Raw genomic sequence first — 22,615 nt, 5'->3', positions numbered from 1 at the left:
CTGCTGGGACCTGGTCTCCATGGAGGACTGAGAACTGAGGTTCTGAGTGGGCCTGGCTTGGCATTGAAAGGGAACAGCATGCAGTCTTCTTAAGCGATCATGAGAGCCGCTAGAGTTTCTTTAAAGCAGAAGGCATCAAAAAAAATCTGTAACAAATGAACAATATTTTAGCCATAGTGCAGAAGATTTCATAAATGTAGTCTTGCAGGGTTACCGTGTAGAAACCCAAAGCTTTAAAACTAAAAGGAGCCTTTGAGATCATTTAGACCTAATACCTCACTCACAGATGAGGAAACCAGGACCACAGAGATGAAGTGACTTGCCCAAGGTCAGAAAGTCCATTACAGGAGAGTGAGAGATTGACAATCAGGTTCCGAGACTAAAATGATGCTTCCACTTAATTTTCCCTGCCATCAGACTTGAATTCCAAAAGTCATTGACATGTAGTAATTTCCTTCTATCTAAGTTTCAAAAGAGCAGAGAAGTGGAGCAGAAATAACCAGGGCTGTCCACCTACTCCTGTAAAACTTAGGGAAAAAACAAATCAAAGTTTCAGGCATTGGGCTTCCCTGGTGGCACAGTGGTTGAGAGTCCGCCTGCCGATGCAGGGGACATGGGTTTGTGCCCCAGTCCGGGAAGATCCCACATGCCACAGAGCGGCTGGGCCAGTGAGCCATGGCCACTGAGCCTGCGCGTCCGGAGCCTGTGCTCTACAACGGGAGAGGCCGCAACAGTGAGAGGCCCGCGTACCGCAAAAAAAAAAAAAAAAAAAAAAAAGTTTCAGGCATTGATTAGAAATGGAAAATGATCAACTGACCCCAGTTCCCCCCAAGGAAAACAACTTCAGCTACAACATAAGGAATTCAGATTACTGATTTATTTGTTTAGTCTTTTATGGCAAGTGCACTAAAGCAGTGGGTTATATGGGCAGTACGGTTCTCTGGACATCTTGAAATAAGATTTCCATCCATCTGAAATGGATGATCTTTTCCAAAAGTTTTTTAAATGCACTAAATAGTCCCACAGAATGCCTCTTATTCCCGGGGTTCTCTGAAGTCAAATGTCTTGAGCAAATGACCCTGTGTTGTTCAGAGGAAAGCAAGGATCAACATTCCAGAGGAAGGGAGTGCTCCAAGGGCTGATCCTAAGATCTGACTGTACACCTCTCAGATACAGAATTGAAGATACAATGAGAAATATAAAAATGATGTAGAATTCTGGTTAAATGCCTTGGTCTTAAAGGTATGCTCCCCTCTTGTGCATCTACCTTAATTAACTTTTAAGTCTAGGCTATTTCTTCTCCTCAGAAACAAAATAACTCTTGGTCTCAGAAACAGCCAAAAGCACAGTTTTCTTCTTTCATCCATGGAAGTCTCACAATCCACAGCGCCTAAGAGAACGGGCTCTGGAGTCAGCCTGCCAGGATTCAAATCTCAGCTCCCCAGCCTCTCCTTGATTCAATTCCCAAAATGTAGAAAATAAGGTGCCTAATCAGAGAGTTACTGTAAGAATTCTATGAGATAAAACTGGCAAAACACTTATTTCAGAGCCTGACACATAATAAATATCCAAGAAATGTTTGCTATCCTCATGTTTAAATATTATTATAATTTTTATCATAGGTTTAAGTGGAAAATGAAGCTGAATTCATATAAAGTATGATACTGACAGATCAACTGGAACTTCACAAGGAGGAAATACTTTGCCAAAGAAAAAGAGATCACGAATATTTGTTGAGTGACCTATTACGTCCTTTCTTAAGTACTCAGCATGCACGAGCTCATTCAATCCTCCCAACAACTCATGAAGTAGCAATTTTTAGCCTCGTTTTTAAGGGTAAGAAAACTGAATTTGAAGGAAGTAAAGTAACTTGCCCAAGACTGTAACTTTGATGAGTAATACAACCAGAAACTAGTCAGACTCCGAAGTCCACACATTCTTTTTTTTTTTTTTTGTGGTTCACGGGCCTCTCTCTGTTGTGGCCTCTCCCGTTGCAGAGCACAGGCTCCGGACGCGCAGGCTCAGCGGCCATGGCTCACGGGCCCAGCTGCTCCGCGGCATGTGGGATCCTCCCGGACCGGGGCTCTCTGTTGTGGCCTCTCCCGTTGCAGAGCACAGGCTCCGGACGCGCAGGCTCAGCGGCCATGGCTCACGGGCCCAGCTGCTCCGCGGCATGTGGGATCCTCCCGGACCGGGGCACGAACCCGTGTCCCCTGCATCGGCAGGCGGAATCTCAACCACTGCGCCACCAGGGAAGTCCCACACATTCTTTTTATATTTTGTTAACACAAAGGCTAGAAAATTCCCACCAGATAATACTAACACTCACAGCTTATCTGCCTAAATCACAGAAAAAAACCTGTGTACAATAGCTCTCTGTCAGATGATGTACCAGGGAAAAAAGTATCAAAAGTCCCAAAGAACCTGAAAAGCGCCTTTCCTTCTACTCAGTAGATGCTAGTAGCTATTAATCACATAAAATGGGGAGCTAGCACATTTGGGCACCAATCCTAGCTGTCATTTATATGTAATATACATTTGGACAAGTTGCTAAATCTTTCTAAGCCCCAGTTTCTTCAGAGTAAAGAAAAAATGTTAACTCTCATTATTTCTTTCCCTTTTATAACAGAAAGGTTATCTATTTTTTGTTTTATATGCAAAAGCAATTTATTATAACTACAATTAACGTAACCCAGATTAGGTAACGAAATAATATTACCACTTTAAATGGATATAAAGCTAAATCATTTTCAAAAGATTTTTCAATAGATCACTCCACTCAATCTTATCCATTAACCACTTTGTAATGTAGGTACAGCCATTATTATTATTCTCGGTTCCCACAAATAAGGAAACAGATCCTTGGTAAGTTTAAATGATTTACCCACGATCATAGTTTTTAAAGATGACGTGGGTCTAGAAATCAGGTCACCTGACTCCAAGATCAGTGGAAAAGAAAGAGAAGGGGAAAATAGGGACAGCCTGTTAAGAGTACAAAAGAGTCAGGAATAAAGGAAAACAAAAGATGAAGAGAGTGTGTGAGGACACAGTTTGGGATATTTTTACAGCTAGTACATGGATCAGACCTGTCCTCGGGCCTTTTTAAGTCTTTACATGGCTGTACAAATTATGACAGAAGAATTTAAGGTTACAAATTCCCTTCCATCCAAAGAATCTCAATTTAGGTTATATTCCCCAAACCAGAAGTACCATAGTATGGTCTCAAGGACCGAGCTGTGAGTAAATACCCACCACTAAAGAATAGAATCAGCTAGTGTAGATGGTATTATGATTTAGAGCAGGCAGCAATCAACCAGGCCTTGGGGCACATCAACCTAATATACCTATGGCATTAATTACCTGGGAGTTTTTCATCAAGTAAGCAGTTCCCCGGCTGGTGGGACAGATGGGCTTGCAGAGAGCACCGTGAAGGCCAACAAGCTCCAATACAATGGGACCCCAATGGGTCCCCAAGAAGAAAGCTCCCTTCTGTTTCATCGTTGCCCCCAGGGTGAATCTCAGAGTCCTCCAAGAGAGTGCCCCAGAACACTCCTTCCCAGGCTGGAGTAGTGTGTGTTTGTTCAGACAACCATGCAGATAACATCTGAAATGGACTTACTAACCGATCCTCTTGACCCAAGCACTGAGCCCTGAAATGCATCGTACGGCTGTGTGCACGGCCTGGGGCCAGCCATCTGCTGCCCAGAGAGGGGTCTGGAGCTGAGCGTGACCATCTCACATTCCTGCAAGTGCTATTCCATCAAAACCAGCAACACTTTCACTCCAAAATAATTTCAGCGTTGTCCGCTTTAATTTGAATTAAAATGGAGAGAAGAGAGACTGAACATCTTAAAGTGAATTAGCAGCCTGAGGATGCCAGCTTCAAATGTCAGCCACACAGGGCCGGTCCAAGGTGCAGGTTAAGGGTCTCAGAAATGGGACTAAGAAGACTTCTGCCCTGTGTCTCTGAGTGTAAAATGAGAAGCCAACCCTAGGTGACACACACCGGGGAGCTCTGGGAAGCCTCCTTGGATCATCTCTTCTCTAGTGATTGGTGAGTCATTTGGGTTAATGAGTTTAAGGGTATATCAGGGAAAGCCTTTCAAATGAATGTATCTAATTACCAAACAAATTATTCACACCAAAGTGCCATTTTCAAATAAGTTGACTCTCCCAACCTGTTTTCATTTTATGACGGGTAAACCCTCAGAGCGTCCCTTTAAGTGGGGTGCTGTCCTGGGAAAGGCTGATGACAAGGCAGGCAGATGGGAAGGTCTAAGGGCCTCCGGACAACTCTCCAGGCAATTTTTAACTAACTCTCTTCAATTCTACTTGTCCTCACGGACACTCCTCATCCATTCCTACTTGGTGACTTCAAAAGCTTGATAACTGGGATTTCTACCAGTCTGACCCACTAGCATCCTCCATTCAGCTGTAGAGATGTTGTTGGAATGTAGATTGGATATCTCTCCTCTGATTAAAATCCATCAATGGCTTCCCAAAGAGTTCAAGACAAAGACCAAATTCATCAGTTTAGACAACAAGACTCCCTGGACCCCGCCCTACTTCTCTAGCTTCTACCACACATACCCTTTGTTCTGGCTGTTCCTGGGATACAGCTTCCTGTTCTGTGCTCTGGTCCCTACCTACAACACCCATACCTCTTTCACTACCATAGCCATTCTCCTGGACGTTCAAGGCTACCTGCTTTGGGAAGGGTTACTCCTCCCCAGTACCAAGTCAGGAGATCTAGATCCATACCTTGTGCTTGTTTCTATCACAGCAGTGGAGAGAATGCTGGGGGGTTTTAGGAAACTCTTTAAAGCTGCTTTATTGGGTACATATAAAACAACTGTTGAACATTAAAAAGTTGACTAATGTAAACAAAAAAAAAAGTTGACCAATGTTGTTAATTATCAGAAGACTGTCCCTTGGCCTGATGAGCATGGTGTGATGGTTCCACAGTTTCCACTTTCATCCAGTTTTCTTTATTAACATTTATTTGTGTTAATGTGTTCCTCAACCTTTTTTAATAGACTTCATATTTTGCTGAGTATTTATTTTTAAGTAAAGAGTGCTCTGGCTTGCAGATTTCTATCTGGGAAGGTGATCCTCTTGGACCAAGCACACATTGCAGGAGAAACAAATAGAGAATAATGAGAGAGAAAGGGATACTGACAGCCTCCTGAATCAAGACTTGTGATTAACGGGGGTGATTAACGGGGGGAAGGAAGTTGCAGCATGAGCACCTTTACTTTTCTATTGCAGAACTGAAGGTGATGCCATTCTTAAATTCCAGACACATACTGAAGCACTCAAATTATACAGTATTTATACAATCTCACTTAGCGGGTCTACTTAATGTAGAAACTAGATAAAAACAAACCCAGACAGACAACTAAATTAAAAGACCCAAATAAAAGCATTCCAAAAAAATAGGTTTTTTAAATGGAGGAGAGGGTCCAAGACTGGGAAAACTCTGTGTCACACTAAGAGCTGAACCAGCGCCTCGAGAATAGGACTCTTTCTTTCTCGTTTTTTTCCTTGGAAGGTGTTCTTTGTAACTGTTCTTTCTCCAACAAGGGCTTACTGGTTACTCAGTAACAATTTTCCTTCCTGGCAAAAAGTTGTGAATTAAAGGCCCTCAACCGCTTTGATCATTCATGTAATCATGAGTGAGGAACCGATTAACAATGACAAAATCTGGCTAATACTTCAGATGCCTAAAGACGAAGGGCTGGACCAGATGATCTTCTGAGGTTGCATCCCAAAACTAAGCTCTCTGATCCCATGAATAGTGCCCAAGAGCACAACATAGAAGAAAAATTAATCAAGTAAAGAGACGGTGGTCAAGACAATCTGAGTCATCACAAACTAAAGATTTCTGGAAATATATAAAACAAGAAATATTTCTATATGACAGGTTTTAGGATTACTTGATCTTTAGTCTCCTTTTGAGTAATTCAACATTAACTTCTGAAAACTCAAATTTTATTCTCAAGTAAATATCTGAAAAATACTGTAAATAAAGATAAACTTATTCTTTTTTTTCTTTTTTATTTATTTTTTTATTTATTTTTATAAACTTATTCTTTTTTAATTATTAAAAACTCATGGTCAAGAACCCTATTACAAATGTTTATTGTAGAATGCTGGTAATTGAATTAGGTACTAGATTTCTTACTGAAATCAACTCTTTACATTCCAAATTCAGAGAGCATTTAAATATGGGTTGGAAACGTCTGCAAACTGAGCAATAATTACAAATATATGAATCACATCATTGTTTGTCCAAACAATACGTTCATTTTCTTTATTTTCTAACTTTAACCCTAGTGTGAATTTTTTTCAAAAATGTTGTTTTAAGATAAAACTTGAAAACTACTTTTTTTTTTTTTAGTTGAAGAATTTAAGATGAGCCATAGAACAGTAACAGCTGAGACTGTATATTTAAATTCACTGTTACACACTGCCATCTAGCAGGAAGGCAGCAAATGAAGAGTCAGGACAGCAATTTCAAAAATGGGGCAGACCTACATGATCCTCGGATGTTGGACATTGCCTCTGGCTTACAGGCAGGAGAGGGGGAAAGTTCTAACATTGAGGCTAGATTGGTGGCTCTGCCCCTTTATTGTGCAAATACCTGGGCCACTTATTCAATGCAGATAGTAGCCAGAACCCACTTAAGAGTCCCCCTTGGGAGACCACGTGGACCAGGCAGGAGAAACAATGCCCTAGTTGTAGAGTGACATCACTAACAAGCCCACCAGTGGTCATGAGCTTCTAGGGTGTCACATCTTCAGAGAAGGAAGGATGTATAAGGAGACTGAGGTCCTGAAGACCAACTTGCCAGATTCAAAATTACAAGCAGCCCTCAAATGAAATGAACAATCCAAGTCACGACATGCATACTACTCTACCCGACTAACGCAGGGCGCTGTGACAGTTGGGGCCTGCTGGAGCAAAACAGTTATTTTGTGTGGCATTTGCTGTATATTAAAGAATCGTTAAAAGATCTCCCCAAAATTTCTTAAAATCACACCAATGTTCTTTTTATACATTACACTAGCTGAGTTCTGAGGGCGCTAATCAGGTGCAAAAATACTTAAGAAATGGCTTGCATATGATAAGCAAAGCCTGCAGTGCCGGGGACTCTCGCGGAGCATCTTCTCCGTTAAATACGCAATGCTCTCTACAGCTCGACTGCCAGAATCACTCCTACTTCAGCACACAAATTTAGCAACAAGTGATTCTCAGTCAAGACATGGGGAAGAAGGAAGCTGTTCACAAAGCACAGAGGCGGAGTTAGGCTCTGGAATTGGTGGGGCTGGGAAGATCGTGGCAGAGGGGGAGGTACGTGAAAACCTTCCTTGGGAAGGGGGTAGGGGTGGAGGCGACGGGAACCCGCGCGCTTCCCGGGGCTCCCGCCGAGGCCCCTGCTCATCACCTGCCTCCCACCTGTGCTTTTCAGCAGCCAGATGGGTTTGCATCTCAGGCAGTGTCCCTGGAAAGCACTGCCCAAGGTTTCCCAAAGCAGACTTGGATTCTTTCTCAGCATACTACTCCGCCTTCCTCGACACACACTCCCGTCTGGGCACAAAGAGGTTTCCTACGGCTGTGAGTGCGGTGAGCAGCGTCCTAGCTCCCGCGCGCGTCAGCCAAGTCTCTTTTCGTTTCTCGGCACCGAGACTCTGCTCCCACCAAGCCACTGCTCAAGCCAGGAAAGACCCAGAGGTTCACACTCACCTCGTCACGGAGAAGTAGGCTCCCACGGCCGGCTGCAGTCCCGCGGGTTTTCACTTTCAGTTTGAGCCCGGCCGGAGTTCAGGCGAAGACTCGGAGAGGAGATTTGGGAAAGGGGATAACCCTCGGCGCGTCCAGGCCCAGCGATCCTGGATCCGGGTTTTCACGGATGCCCCGTTTAAAAGCCTGCGGTGCCTCGGTTTGAGGGAAACACACGCCCGCCCCTCACTTGCCAGTCCGGGGCGCGCAACCCTCTCAAGTTCCTGGGAGGCTCCTGAGACCCTCTTCCTTCTGCTTCTCAAACTCTTAAGAGTGGAGCTCCTTCAAAGTCACCTATTCAGGAAAATTGAGAACCTTTTAAGCAAATCAGAGGCCTGGGTACCTTTAATCAGCTGCCAGTGTTTGGTAGCCTGAACAGGATCATTTAGCTCTATTTTACTGGAGAAGGAAAACTGACTTTTAGCTACTGAATTCCAAACTCAGAGAACCCAATTAAAATCATTTTGGCCTAGTCTAGACAGGAAGTGATAAACCTAGGGAGGTCTTTCAAGACCTTGGGAGGGCCAGGACTGAGGTGAGGCATCTAGGGATCAAAATTTGAGGAGGGATTGACCCTCAGAGTCATGCACATGCTGGGCACGCTTGCAGGAACCTGACAGTGATTTGCTGCCAAAGGCCTGCCTCACTGTCCTCCAGGTCCTGAGAGCTCCAGTGCCAAGCACCTCAATTAGCTTCTCTGTAAAAGCAGGTTGATAGTAACGATGTCAACTTCTAGAAAACACCAAACACAAAGGAAAAGACTGATAAACTGGATGTCACTAAAAGTAAGAAATACTGTTCATCAAAAGACACTATTAAAAGAATTGGAAACAATCCAGGGAGTAGGTGAAGAAATCTGCAATCGATTTATCAAACAAAGAATTCATATTCAGAATAAAGCAAGAACATCTACCGTGCAATAAGGAAAACACAATCCAATAGAAAGGGGGAGGGAAGGGACTAAAGACACACAGCACTTCACCAAAGAGGAATCCAAATAGCCAATGAGTATGTGAAAAGATGCTTAACTTCGTTAACCATTCAGGGAAATGCAACTTAACACAACAATGATATACTACTTACACACCCACCAAAATGGCTACAGATTTTAAAACTGATAATACAGAGCAAAGGCAAAGCTGTGAAACACATGGAACTCTTGTGCACTCTTAGTGGGGGTGTAATTGTTACAGCCACTTTGGAAAACTTGTCTATCAGTATTTACTAGAGTCAAATAATTTTACTCCAAGGTACATGCCTAGAAAACATGCATACATATGTACATCAAAAGACAGGTATAACGGGGCCACAAAACACACCTTAACATATTTCAAAGAATAGACATCATATAAAATATGGTCTTAGACCACAGTAGAATTAAACCAATTAAATCAGTAACAGAAATATTCTAAAATACTTGGCAATATTTTGGAACATCCCCAGATATCCAAAGATTAAACGACACACTTCTAAATAACACATGGGTCAAAGAAAAATTCTCCAGAGAAATCAAAATATTTCGAACCAAATGAAAATGAAAATATAACCTATCAAAATCTGTGGGATGCAGTGGAAGCAGAGCTTAGAGGGAAAATTGTAACACTGAATTATATTATTGAATGTTAGAAAAGAAAACATCTAAAATCAATATGCTAAGCTTCCACTGTAGGAAACTAAAGAAAGGGGAGCAAATTAAATTCAAAGTAAGCAGAAGAGAAGAAATAATAAAAATTAGAGCAGAAATCAATGAAATTGAAAGCAGGGAATTGACAGAAAATCAATGAAACCAAAAGTTGGTTCTTTGAAAAGATCAATAAAATTGACAAACCCTTACCTAGGATAACCAGTAAAAAAGCGAGAAGACACAAATTACTAATATCAGAAACAAAAGAGGGGCCATTACTACCGGCCCCCATGGACATTAAAGATAATAAAGGTCAAGAGAATGAGACAAGTCCAGACTAGGAGAAAATATTTGCAAAAGTTATATATGATAGAGTCCGGTTATCCAAAATATTCAAAGAACTCTTAACACTCAACAATAACAAAGCAAACAACCCAATTAAAAAATGGGCAAAAGATCTAGACACATCACCAAGGAAAATATATAGATGGCGGATCAGCATATGAAAAGATGGTCAACATCATGTCATCTTGACTTCTATAATACCTTCCCAACAGCTCCCTGCTTTCACACTTGCCTCCACATGACAGCCAGAGTGATCCTTTCAAATCACACATCAGATCATGTCCATATTCCACTCAAAAACAACCATGTAAAATAAAGTCACGAACTATAAGGTCTTATACGATCTGGCTTTTGGCTACTTCTCCAATTTTCTTTCCCAATATGCTCCAGCTCACTCACTGCTTTCCACCCACACTGCCCCCTTGCTGTTTCTCAGACACACCAAGCCTGCCCAAACTCAGCCCCTTTGGATTTGCTTGTTCATATGCTTAGAATGGTCGTTCCCCAGGCATTTGCATGGCTCACTTTTTACTGTTGCATATTCAGGAAATCGTGGTAGTTTGTGTTTTTCAAGGGATTGTTTCATTTCATCACAATTGTCAGATGTATGTGTGTAAATGTGTTCATAGTATTCCCTTGTTATCCATTTGATATTTTTAGTGATAACCCCTGTTCCATTCCTGATATTGGAAATTTATATCTTCTCTCTTTTTAAATTTGTCAGTCTCTACAAGTTTGTCAATTAATCTTTTCAAAGCACCAGCTCTTTGTTTCACTGATTTTCTCTATTGTTTTCCTGTTTTCAATTTCAATGATTTCTGTCCCTATCTTTATTATTCCTCCCTTCTGCTTGCTTGCGGTTGATTTTGCTCTTCTTTCTCTTGGTTCTTGAGTCAGAAGCTTAGATTACTGGTACTTTTCCTCCTTCCTAATGTATTTGCATTTAATGCCATAAATTTTTCTCTCAGCACTGCATTAGCTGTGTCCCACAAATTTTGAGATGTTGTATTTTTAATTTTCATTCAGTTCAATGTATGCATTGATTTCCCTTGGGACTACATTGATTATTTATAAATATATTATTTACTTTCCATGTGTTTGGAAAATTTCCTATTATTCTTCCAGTTATTAATTTCTAGTCTGATTCCACTGTAGGCAGATAACATACTCTGTATGATTTCAATTCTATTTAAATTTGTTGAGGTTTGTTTTATGGCTCAGGATATGGTCTATCTTGGTATATGTTCCACGTACACTTGAAAAGAATGCATTCTATTGTTGAATGGAGTAATTTATAAATGTTGATTAGATCCCATTGATTCATGGTGTTGTTGAGGTCTTCTATATGCTTGCTGCTTTTCTGTTTAGTTGTTCTATCAATTGTTGAAGTGTTCAGCTAAAATTGTGCATTTGTCTATTTCTTCTTTCAGTTCTATCAGTTTTTGCTTTATATATTGAGCAGCTCTTTTGTTTGGTGCATACACATTTAGGTAGGCTTTATTTCCCTTTACATTTCTTTACCCTTCACCATTTATAACGTAATTGTCTTAAGTAATTCCTCTACATACATTTAGAACCACATTAAACAATGTTATAACTTTTGCTTTAACTGTCAAACATAATTTAGAACATTCAAGAAGAGAAGCAAAACCTACTGTATTTATCCATAATTTTTCTTACCACGTTCTTTCTTCCCTCCTGATACTCCAATGTTGATCATTTCTGTTTAGAGAACTTCCTTTACACATTCTTTTAGGATACATTTACCAGAGACAAATTCTCTTAGTTTTTCATCTGAGCATGTCTTGATTTCTCCTTCATTCCATATTTTTACTGGTTATAGGATTCTAGGTTGGGGTTCTGTCCCATTTCAGAGTTGGGACCAAAATCTTAGGGGTGTTTTCCTCTTTTGTCATCTCTGTCATAGTATCTGACCCAGACCTTGTCGATTCACAGACCCATCTAACTCAAATGTAGTCCTGCTTGGGAGATGTTCAGAGCTTTAATCTGTTTTACTAGTATTTTTTATTTTTTAAAGGTGGCTTACTGCTCTGACCCCCAGTTGCACACATGTCCTTTTTTTTTTACCAGGTGGTATAAGGGCTGGAGGCATTGTGGCAGGCGGGGAATAAAAGTTCTCTAAAACCCCAACCCCCTACAAAGGCTTATATTCTTTTACATTTTTAGGAGTTGTATAGTCTTGTATTTTACCAAAAACCGTGTTGGGGATAACTTGCATCTTATCTGACCAAATGACTTTCAGAACCTTATATGGTGTCTGGAGCTTTAATTTTCCCCGGGTTCACTGTCCATCTTTTGTTTTTTCTTTTTTCCCATATGTTTCAGCAAAACCTACAAAGTGTCCTGCAACAGAGGCAAGTCTTCACGTGTTAACATTATATCATTAATGTAACTGGCCTGTTTTACTAATGTGAGGAAGGAGACCAGGGACAGGTCTTGGGTTACCATCCCATGACATATGGGTAACCTGTGTATGTAACCTGGGGTAAGCACTTGAAAGGTTTATTATTGTCTTTCCCACGTGAAGGCAAGTTGATCTTAGTTATCAGAAATGTGTACTTGTTGGAGCTTTTTTTTTTTTTAAATAAATCTCTTTGAAGGTGAAGCACCTTTGTAGAAACACCTTTGTAAAAGCATCACAGTAAAACAATAACTGTCTGTAAATGATAAAAGACTTTAAAATAGCCATGGTTAAAGAGCTGAGAAAAATTTTTTAAACACAAAATCTTTGTATTCTAGGCAGACTATATTAAAGGTAAAGAAAAACCTTTGTTCACAATTTTTTAAAAAGCAGAGTAATAATCTAAGAAAAATTTATTCTTTTAACAGAGAGAAAACCAAATTTTAATTTTGTACCATGCACTTTTGACATTAATTTTTTCTTAAATTTAAATAATTTAGTTTAATCTTAGCTTGACCACAAATAAATTTTTTAAAGGTTTTTCCTTCACAAATCTTTTGATTTTTACAAAACTTGTGATTTTACAAATCTTTTGTGATTTCCATAAACATTTTGTAACTTTTTATATCTCATTAGGTTTTGTCTTTTTTTTAATTTTGAAATAATAATTTTATTTTAGGACAAAATTATTATCTTTTTAATTTAAAACTTGTCCTTTATATCTGTGGACAAAAAGATGCCTGACATTCCAGTAAACAACAAATGTTCCCCACCATCAGTCCATCAGCTACCACAGTCACCCCTGATGGTGCACCCTGAGGGGAATTCAGAATGGAAAAAAACAGGATACTGGCCCTAGATAGTTAAGTGCGTATCAGTGGAAAAATTTCAGTGAACCCAGATGCTTGCATCTTCCCATACATAGAAAAGCACTAAAATCATTAACTTGAGATGTGTTTTTGTGATCTTTTGAGGTTTGACTACATAGTTTTTGTGTGTTTGTTTTGGTTTGTTTGTTTGTTGCAAAAACTTCTATATTTAAGCTCCTCCCTTACCTCTTTGCAACAGTTCCTCACTAATGTCCTCCAATAAAGCATAATTCTCAGCTTTTACGTTGTGCAACTTTTTTAATCTAAAAACAAAACAAAACATATTTTATTTTCTTTACCAGAAGTGCATCTCACCCTTCTTTTACTGGAAACACACATTCTACTTTTTATATACACTGATTTTTTTTCATCCTTATTATTTCTACTAGCTTTGTAAAACAAAAAAAGCAAAACAAAACCTTAGTTCTTTTACAAATCGATTTTGGCAAGAGAACTTTTATGAAAAAGCCCTCCATCCACTCACCCACCCCCTTTTTTTTAGTATCTATGGGCAATGTTTTGTTTAACTCCTGGGGTGTTTACATTTTAAAAACAGGGTAAGATTTACAACCACAAGGGACAGAGAACAAATGTAAGTTTTCTCCTAGGCTTTGGGGTAATTGTTATTTAAAGTTTCTTTTTGTGTTAGGAGTCAGATGGCAAGAAGCTTTTTGTTCTTTTCTCATCAATCACTTCAACATCCTCCTCTTTGTTTTCTTCTTCTTCCTAGAAACTCCATCTCTTGGTATCCTAACCAGGTTTTGTCACAAGCTCAGGTCTCTAAACTTACCAACCTGCTCTCCCACCCTGTGTGTCAGCCCAGAGCTAGCAGAGCAGTGGATACTCACATCCTTCCGTACCTCAGCAATTCCTTTAACGTTTTAACTTTCATTTCAGCCTCTAGGTGGGCATCGATGTCCAGCCCGAACTGCCCCCAGTAGAGGCCAGCCCCCCCGTGGCAGCCACAAGTTTCCCTTCTTTGTCACAGGGCGCTCTGCACAGTTCCCTAAACAGTGCATGGCAGCAGCTGGCGTTCTCGGGGTGCCCCCGTACTCATGCATTGGTCCACAGGCATCCCACACATCGGCCACGCCTGCCCACGGAGAGGTGGAGGGCCCACCTGGGATCTCCCCTGTGGATCCCTCTTTCCTACAGCCCATTTCTTTGGTCTCCTGGCTCACTCTTCCGCTGTTGGTTCGCAGCCTCCCAGGGAGCTTCCTGGGTGAAACGTGAAATCACCACCCCACCCCAGCACCACCGCCACCATAAGCAGGGAAGGGAGAAACCAAAGAGGCAGACCGCTCCAGACTGGTGGGCAGCAGGTTCAATAAGCAAAGGAACTTACATCAGAGGCTGTAAGACAAGTAGATTTCTGTACCCACCCACCAAATCTTACAAGTTTACGCAGAAGTTTAACTGGGCTTGGTCATGTACACAGTCCATGTGGTCTCAACATTGCATGACTGTCTCCAGGCTGTGTCCCTGGGCAGCTTCTAGATTGGGGAAGGCAAGCAGAGGACACATTTCAAGGACGGGGAGGGAGTGAGCAGCCACTGAATGCCCGGGTCCAGCAAACCTGGGGTCACGTCTTTCTGATGACCTTTACCAACACATGGCTATGATGTCATCCAACATATTCCTACATCCCTCCTATTTCACGCAGAATGATATTTAAATCATGAAACTTAATCAGATTCAAAATCAGATTGGTTTTTGGTGAGGATACTTCATAAATGGAGTTGTGTATATTGTATATATCATATCAGAATAAGAATTTTGGTTTATCCTCTCCATCTGTGATTTTATGATTGATGGGGTATACTTTGGACATTCTGCTGATGTAAAATGGTATCTAGTTATATTTGTAATTCACGTTTCACAATTATAAGTTAGAATGAGCACATCGTTTCCTGTGTTTATTGACCATCTGTGCTTCTTTTTCTGTGATGTACCTATTCACATATTTTGCCCACTTTCTGTTGATGTTTCTCTTTTTTATTGATTAGTAGAAATTCATCATGTGTTCAGGATTCTAATTCTTCTTCAATCATATACATTTCAAATTGCTTATAGTCCCTGTTTTCTCTTTTCATTTTATTTTGACTTTTTAAAAATTAATTAATTAATTAATTTTTATTTTTGGCTGTGTTGGGTCTTTGTTGCTGCACGTGGGCTTTCTCTAGTTGCAGTGAGCGGGCACTACTCTTCGTTGTGGTGCGCAGGCTTCTCATTGCAGTGGCTTCTCTTGTTGCAGAGCACGGGCTATAAATGCACAGGCTTCAGTAGTTGTGTCGCATGGGCTCAGTAGTTGTGTCACTCAGTCTCAGTAGCTGTGGCGCACAGGCTTAGGTGCTCCACGGCATGTGGGATCTTCCCGGACCAGGGCTTGAACCCGTGTCCCCTGCATTGGCAGGCAGATTCTTAACCACTGCACCACCAGGGAAGTCCCTTTATTATGACTTTTAATGCCCACAAGCCTTTCATTTTTGTGAAAGGTCTTAATTACTAATCTTTTCCTTTATGGTCTGTGCTATTTGTATCCTAATTAAGAAATCTTTTTCTACATTGAGATCATAATGATATCCTCCTCTATTTTCTTTTTAATATTTTGTTTTTACATTTAGGTCTTTATTCTTCTATGAAATAAATTTTTATATTTATAATACAATATCCAATTTTATCTTTTTCCACATGAATGACCCATCGTCCCAACACAACTTATTCATAATTCATCCAGTCTGCACTAATCAGCAATGCCACCTCTGTCATATATTGGCTTTCCTTCTATGAGTAGAAATGTTTCTGGTTCTCTGTTCTGTTCCACTATTCTCTTTCTAAAACTTGGTGCCATTGCACATTGCTGCAAATACTATATCTTTAAAATAATTTTTTTTTAGATGTTGGAGGTAGGAGTTTATTAATTAATTTATTTATTTTTGCTATGTTGGGTCTTTGTTTCTGTGCGAGGGCTTTCTCTAGTTGTGGCAAGCGGGGGCCACTCTTCATCGCGGTGCGCGGGCCTCTTACTATCGCAGCCTCTCTTGTTGCAGAGCACAGGCTCCAGACGCGCAGGCTCAGTAGTTGTGGCTCACGGGCCTAGTTGCTCCGCGGCATGTGGGATCCTCCCAGACCAGGGCTCGAACCCGTGTTCCCTGCATTAGCAGGCAGATTCTCAACCACTGCGCCACCAGGGAAGCCCTAAAATAAATTTTAATATCTTGTCAGGAAATGGTATTCACCTTGTTCATCTGTTCCGTGCCTCACAATTAGGTGTTTTGTAGCAGGACAGCTATCTCCCTTGAAGGTGGTTGGTATTTCCATTGTTAAAAATTATCAAGAAAGGCTCCAAAGTAGTCTAACTTACTTCTGACCCACCCTACTACCAAGAACAACTGTTAAAGCTGACAGAATATGATGAAAAGATGACAAAATATGAACACTTGCCAGGCTTGCATCCTGAAGGGAAGGGAAAGCCAGAGCGGTGAGCCCACTTACACCCTCAAGGCACCTACATTTTGAAGGTGGCAGTCCAAAGGCCTAGAAGGTGAGCAGAAATATGTAGCTGAAAGGATGTTGAGATGCTGAGCAGAGCTTTCAACAGTTTCACAGGGCTGTGGGGAGGAAAAATGGTCTAGCAACCATTAAAAAGGAGGGCAATATATAACTGATTATAATAAAATTTAAGAGACATATGAGACATGTTGAAAAGTTCCAACAGAAGTGTCTTAGTCAATTTTCTACTGATAATAATCGCAACGATAACTCATTCCATAACGTTTTTTTCTTAATACATAGAGCTTTAAGGTTACAGGATATTTTTTAAAAACTATTTCAATTTATAACAATATTTCTGGTAGGGAATATGATAGGATAATCAATAAAGCACTTCTCAAGATTAAAAATATATTACATTAGGATAAAATTCTGTTGAGGAAATAGAATATATTTTTGTTTAAGAAGAAGGGGAACTATATAATATTTCTGATTGTTAGGGTTTATTCCATTTTTTTAAATTAAAGATTTTGGTTTTCAAATCTCTATGATATTTAGGTTCCAAGAATCCAAATGTAATCTTCTAAAATGTCCATGTTTATAATATACCATAAATTACATAATTTTAACTATTTAAATTTACGATGAAAATTCCTAGGTATCAGTTTAATAATGTGTGATGGAGCACACAGTTTTCCAAAATTATTTTAGGGAGCACCCCAGAAAAAAATGTCAACATTACAGCTCTAAGGTGATCTCACCAGGTTCATCATTTTAATGAGCTCCAAATGTATACCTATAGTGCTATTTCTCCCCTGAATCCAGAGTTGTATACTAACTGCCTTTTCAGCATTTTCACTTGGATATCTAATTTGGCATTTTGAACTTAACAAGTCCAAAACTGACCACCCACCAAATCTGCACACTTCCCAGTGCACTCTGGTCACCTAGCTAGCTGCTCAGACCCCAAATGGCAGAGTCATCGTTGACTCTGCTTTCTCTCACATTCCACATCCAATCCATCTGCAAATCTTGTGAACCATACCTTAAAAATATATCCTACTACCTTCTAACTACCTAAATTCAACCACTGTTAAAATCTGGTGCCATTTGCTTGGCCATTCTTTCTCTGTTGGTGTATGTGTGTGTTTGTGCATATGTCTGTATACACACACACACACACACACATCCCTACACATACATATTTTTTTCTATTTCTTTTAGATCCTTTGCATTTCCATATACAGTTCACGATCAGCTTGTCAAATTCTATAAGCATCTTATTGGGATTACGATTTAGAAGGCACTGGATCTATAGATCAAACAGTGGAGAACAGATTTCTTAATGATAGTGAAACATTCAAGTCTTGAACATAATATATCTCTCCACTAAAAAAATTGTCTCAACAAAGTTTTTGAAGTAGAAATCTGGTGTCAGGATTTTTGAAAGCCTCCAGTTTGTTTTACTGTGAAGGCGAGGCTGACTACACTTGTGCCTAATTTGGCCCCAGTCTGCTCCCCAGTCTCATGTCCTTTCTCTCTCCCCTTTTCTCACCACCCTCTGGCCCACATGTTCCCCATGCTACTCCTTGATCACTCCAAGCATCTTATCTCTGGGACTTTGCATTTGCTCTTTATTTGCCTTAACAGATACTCATACGTTTTCATATGACTTATTCCCTCACTTCACTGAGGTTCCCTAGATATCATTTCCTCTGAATCCTTCTCTGATTACCCATTCTAAAAGAGCATCACCCTTTCCATCTCCGTTCACTGACCTAGCTTTATTATTTTTTTATAACATTACCACTGCCTGACATCACGTCATATAATTTGTTTATTTGCTTACTATCTGTCTTCTCGCTACCAAGTAAGCTCCATGACAGCATAGATCCTTTTTTTTTTCACTGCTGCATCTCCAGCACCTAGAACTGTATCTGGCACATAGCAGGTACTCCAAATTATTTGATGAATTAACTAAAGGCTTTTGGAAGGAGAGGAGTGAAAGAAAACATTTACTTCTCACTTAATAGGCTTTAGAAAATAAACTAGCCTTCATTCTTGTATTACTTGTAATTATTTAAAAAAATTATTTCTCACTTTGAGGATGTTTCTACATTCTGCATTTCCATTTGAAGTCCTCACTCTTTAGAAGGAAAACTTGTTAAGAGCCATTTCTAAGGTTGGTTGCAAGTCAAGATTATTTAGCAAAAGACCGTTACAACTAAAAAACAAACTCAATAAGTTGCAGAATACAAAATCAATATACAAAAACCTATTGCATTTCTATGCACTAATAATGAACTATCAAAAAGAGAAATTAAGAAAACAATCCCACCTACAATTGTATCAAAAAGAATAAAATACCTAGGAATAAATTTAACCAAAGAAATGAAAGATCTGTACACTAAAACTGTACGACATTAATGAAAGAAACTGAAGAAAATGCAAATAAATGCAAAGATATTCTGTGCTTATGTATTAGAATTAATATTGTTTTTAAGTGTCCATACTACCCAAAGCAATCTACAAATTCAGTGCAATCCCTATCAAAACCCCAATGGTATTTTTCAGAGAAATAGAACAATCCTAAAATTTGTATGGAACCACAAAGACCCCAAATAGCCAAAACAATCTTGAGAAAGAAGAACAATGCTGGAGGCATCATGCTCCCTGATTTCAAACTATATTATGAAGTTACAGTAATAAAAATAACAGTATGTTATTGGCATGAAAACAAACACACAGATCATTGGAACAGAATACAAAGCTCAGAAAAAATCCATGCTTATACGGTCAATTAACTTACAACAAAGAGCAAAGAACATACAGTGAAAAAAGGACTATCTCTTCAATAAACAGTGCTGGGAAAACAGGACAGCCACATTCAAAAGAGTAAAACTGGACGACTATCTTACACCATACACAAAAATCAACCCAAAATGGATTAAAGACTTGAATGTAAGACCTAAAACCATAAAGCTCCAAGAAGAAAATGTAGGTGGTAAAAGCTCCTTGTCATCAGTCTTGGCGATGATTTTTCAGATCTGACACCAAAAGGAAAGGTAACAGGAGCAAAAACAAACAAGTCAGACTACACTAAACTAAAAAGCTTCTGCACAGCAAAGGAAACCATCAACAAAATGAAAAGGCGGCCTACTAAATGGGAAAACATACTTGCAAATCATGTTTGATAGGGGGTTAAAATCCAAAATATATTTTAAAAAAACTCATACAACTCAATAGCAAATACAACCCACAAACAATCTGATTAAAAAATGGGCAGAAGATCTGAATAGACATTTTTCCAAAGAAGACACACAAGATGGCCAACAGGTACATGAAAAGATGCTCAACATCACTAATCATCAGGAAAATGGAAATCAAACCCACAATGAAATACCCTCTCACCCACACAAGTGTTGGTGAAAATGTGGAGAAAAGGGAACCCTCTTGCACTGTTGGTGGGAATGTAAATTGGTGCAGCCACTGTGGGGAACAATATGGAAGTTCCTCCAAAAATTAAAAATAGAACCACCATGTGATCCAGTAATTCCAAAGAAAGTGAATACACGAACTCAAAAAGATGTATGCACTCCCATATTCATTGCAGTATTATTTACAATAGCCAAGATATGGAAACAACCGAAGTGTCTATAGATGGATGAATTTAAAAAGAAAATGTAGCATATATGTACAATGGAGTATTACTCAGCCCTAAAAAAATGAAACCCTACCATTTGCAACAACATGGATGGACCCTGAGAGCATTACGCTAAGTTAAATAGGTCAGAGAAAGACAAATACCCTGCGATCTTACTTACATATGGAACCTCAAAACAAAACCAAACAACAGAGCTCATACAGAGAACAGATTGGTGGTGGCCAGAGGGGAGGGGTGGGATGAGGGCAAAATGCTCCAAGGGGGACAAAAGGCACAAACTTTCAGTTATAAAATAACTAAGTCATGGGGAGATTATATATATACATATGTCATGGGGATATATATATATATATATAACATATAATCAGCATGGTGACTGTAATTAATCATACTGTTGCAAACTTGAAAGTTGCTGAGAGTAGATTTTTTTAAAAAAATTAGAATTAGTCTGTATTCTAAAACACACACACACAATCTGTACCAATTAAATACAATAAAGTTGAAAGGGGATATAAGTTAGGTTTCCTTTTTTTAAACAGACAATAGTAAAATACTACAGCCAACTCACTACACAAAAATCATGAACAGCAGCTTTGCATTAAAATCTTCAATATCTTACTCATAACATTTCATGTAATATGTCAATTACACCTCAATTTAAAAAAATGATTTACGGGACTCACCTGTTGGTGGTGAGCAGGGACGGAGTGTTGTAGTAAATCATACTGAAAACACACACTATTTCCCTTCTTAATTCGGGGAGTGTGCTGTAGTCCAGGTGGTGAGTCTCGCCCAGCTTTTGAGTTCTTCCACATTTTCCAAACTTCCAATCCAGTTTTAAACTTGATTTTACTAACATAAAAGGGTATGGGTATTTATAGTATGACTTTCCTCTGGTCTCTAAACCAGCCTTGCATAAGGCACTAGGCTAGTGACAACCATCACACTGGTTTTTTACGAAGCAATGTAAACTATGCTTTTAACATACTGTTACCAAGTCCAAGCTCCTACTGCCCGCTGGATGGCAGGCCAATGAATCAAAAGCTGAGTTACTGAAACAAAGAAGAGCAATTTTATTCGGAAAGCCAGCGGATGGAGAAGATAGTGGCTTTACACTAAAAGGGAAAGGGGTGTGGCTGACTGCTGCAAACTTCTTGGGGCCAGAATTCTTCGTTCTTGCAGCCGTCCACTAGGTCAGGTCAGGATGCTCCTATCAGCCTCCAACAAGGCAAACGTTATTCTCTGCTCTGCAACTTTTTATCTCTATATGAATGGGAAAGGGTTACACCTTTAAAGGTCAGAGCCTTGAGGATGGGCTCTGCCTCATATTTCAGGCTACAGGCAACATTCTTTTAGTTATTAAGGTGTAGCAAAAGCAAGAGAATACAAAGGTGAACGTAAAAGCAGCAGATCCAATATGGAGTCACATTTGTGCTTCTCTGTTACAATAATACCTGTAGTCCTTGCATACACCCATTTTTCTAATGGGAAACAGCTTTGCTGAAGGTTGACTGACGTGCCCCAAAACATCTAGTAAACTGAAGTTGGTTTTTAACCTAAATTCGGCTCCCCAAACCAGTGCTAAATCAATGCTTTCTAACAGGGTGGTTCTAATGCCTAGTTTTCATCTGCATGCAACAAAATTATACTATTTATGATATACTAAATTATTTTATAATGTGATATGCAAACTAAGGGCCATCCTTACTCTGGGATTGTGCCTTTCTTACTCTACTGGTATTGAAGTGGCTTTTCTTCTGAAAAACGGTTATGAGCTAGTAAAGATTTTCTTCTCCCCCTGTCAAAAGAAAAAGCGAGGGGGGGGGAATCTACTGTTTTTGAAATATCTGACCAAGGAATTTCAAAAGTCAGGACCCAATACCACACCAAACAAGGGGGTTGTAAGTGCGGAAACGAGGGTCTTAAATCTAAAAAGCCCGCGTTTGAGGTCCACAGACTCGGCGAAGGAGCGAGAACACTGCAGCCCCGACGGCCCGGAGCTGAGGCCCCGCCGGCGGCGGTGCGCGCCCCGCGGAGGAAAGGCCCAGCGGGCGGGGCCGGCGGCTAAACGCTCAGGGACCGTCAAACCGCTCGCTGGACAGGGGCGCTCCCGGCGCTCTCGGCCTCCGCCCTTCGAAATACCGCCGGCTCCTGCGCGGGCTCCCACGGGCCCTTAGCTGGGTTTACAGTCCCAAGGGGAGCCGGGGACAAAACCTAAGCGGTACGAGCGCGCGGTGACAGTCCGGTGGCGGCGGCGACCTGTCGGCGGCGACCTGTCGGCGGGTGCAGAAGTTTCACCGCTCCTTAGTCAAGGAGCGCCGCGTAATACCCCTTGCAAACTCCGAACTCTCGCGATAGGCGAGACTGGGCTTACCGGAAGTGATTCTCCGGAAGCAGCATGGTTGCTTCCCTGACCT

General features: G+C 40.2%; 1 protein-coding gene across 1 annotated transcript in view; it reads right to left on the bottom strand.

Moving 5' to 3' along the window:
* The window catches only part of POFUT3 (protein O-fucosyltransferase 3), a 63,377-nt gene extending 55,573 nt beyond the window's left edge, over positions 1–7,804 (bottom strand). The window contains exons 1-2 of the mRNA XM_007450750.1: positions 7,747–7,804; positions 1–146 (exon numbers count right to left, since the gene is read on the bottom strand). The exon at positions 1–146 is cut by the window's left edge and continues 230 nt beyond it. The gene's annotated coding sequence lies outside the window, so the exon portion shown is untranslated. The remainder of the gene's footprint in view (positions 147–7,746) is intronic.
* Between the last annotated feature and the right edge of the window lie 14,811 nt (positions 7,805–22,615).

The sequence above is a fragment of the Lipotes vexillifer genome, unplaced genomic scaffold, assembly GCF_000442215.2.
Source record: "Lipotes vexillifer unplaced genomic scaffold, Lipotes_vexillifer_v1.1 scaffold74, whole genome shotgun sequence".
Lineage (NCBI taxonomy): Eukaryota > Metazoa > Chordata > Mammalia > Artiodactyla > Lipotidae > Lipotes > Lipotes vexillifer.
Note: the sequence above shows the minus strand (reverse complement) of the source record. Positions and strands in the feature narration are given on the sequence as shown.